This window comes from Kogia breviceps, chromosome 3 (assembly GCF_026419965.1).
Source record: "Kogia breviceps isolate mKogBre1 chromosome 3, mKogBre1 haplotype 1, whole genome shotgun sequence".
Lineage (NCBI taxonomy): Eukaryota > Metazoa > Chordata > Mammalia > Artiodactyla > Physeteridae > Kogia > Kogia breviceps.
In genome coordinates, this window is record NC_081312.1 from 4,328,529 (window position 1) to 4,329,969 (window position 1,441).

Genomic DNA, 1,441 nt, shown 5'->3' on the forward strand with positions numbered 1-1,441 from the left:
TTTGCTGAACTTTAGCGTGAGGTGTTGGGGGGCAGGGGTGCCTCTAAACTGGGGTTCACCCTAGGGAACATTTCAAGCCTTGTCGTAAGCGCCGAGGAGAAGCTGGTTGGGACGGCTTGGCCGGAGCCCTGAAGGGTAAAAGGCAGGGCACAGGCAGAGAGGAGAAGGTAGCTGGTAGGGGCTGCCGTGTGCCTAGCACACGTATGTGTGTGTGTGTGTGCGCGCACACATGGGGAGGGGGCACGGGGCTGGGGAGCTTCCAGCCAGACCCTGGAGGGTCTTACATGCCAGGCTAAGGCTCTTGGACCACGTCCCAGACACTCCGGGAAGCCAGATGGAGGGTTTAAAGCAAGACAGAGACAAGGTCAAAATGGCATGTTCGAAAGATCACTCAGTGAAAATAAACTTTGCTGCAAACCATTTAATCTAGCTATCCCACCTCTAAGAAGCTGGACTAAAAGAACAGTCAGGGATGTGTTTACAGATTCAGCTACAAGAATGCTCACTGCAGGGTCGTTAGCAATATTAACAACAACAACAAAACTAAAACAGGACGGCTTAGATCTTTTTTATCAGGCGTCAGTTCAGCAAAATCACATTAATTAAAACCTCGGTTCGTGACATGCTCTCCTCATTTATCTATGCCAGGACCTCTTTTATTTTATGTATCTTTCTCATTTATTTTCTTAAATAATATAACGAGCACACATGGACCCGTGACCCAGCCCGAAGACTAGGACTTTGACCAAAGCATCTATAGGCTCACACTGGCTTATCCCAGCAGACTTACAGATGGGATTTTCAACAATAGAGGAAGCTCTAATCAACAATGGTGCAAACACACCCCGGAATATTAAACAGCTCTTAAAAAAGAATGAAACAGCAGAGACCTATTGTCTTTTAATGGACCTCAGTATTTTGCGCAGAACTGGATTAATCATCATCCTTTGTTCACAAACACTTTCTCATCATTGGTCCAGGCATGTCCCGCTTTTATTTTGCTCATTTGTGCATTCATACATTCATCTGCAATAATGTCATAAACACTTGTGAGCCCTCTCCTCAAATCCAGACCTTGGCAATTACTTACACCTGCTTCCACAAGCCAGCCCCACAGGGTAAGGACCCGGAGCTTTAGTGACAGCAGCAAGGTGGCGAACTCAACTTCGGTGTGTACAGATTACAGGCCACTAAGGTGTTGTTATAAGGAATGGTGTTTATCTTTTATGATCTCCAAGCACGTTCTTGAGTGAAGAAAAACAAGCTGTGCGAAAAGAAATGTACATGGTGATATAGTTTACGTCAAGAAAAAAAAAAAAAAAGAATCATACATTGGAGAGGTCTGTTTAGATACATATGCAAATGCACAGGAAAAAAAAAAATATCTGGAACCAGACACCTGACTCTGACAACAGGAGTTAAAATGGTGGCGACTGGGGGG

The 1,441-nt window shown here is 45.1% G+C and overlaps 1 non-coding gene across 1 annotated transcript; it reads right to left on the reverse strand.

The window, feature by feature from the left end:
- Positions 1 to 902: 902 nt before the first annotated feature.
- Positions 903 to 979, reverse strand: LOC131754201 (small nucleolar RNA SNORD112). Its single transcript, XR_009335231.1, has one exon. It is a non-coding gene; the product is annotated as a small nucleolar RNA SNORD112 (small nucleolar RNA).
- Positions 980 to 1,441: the final 462 nt, after the last annotated feature.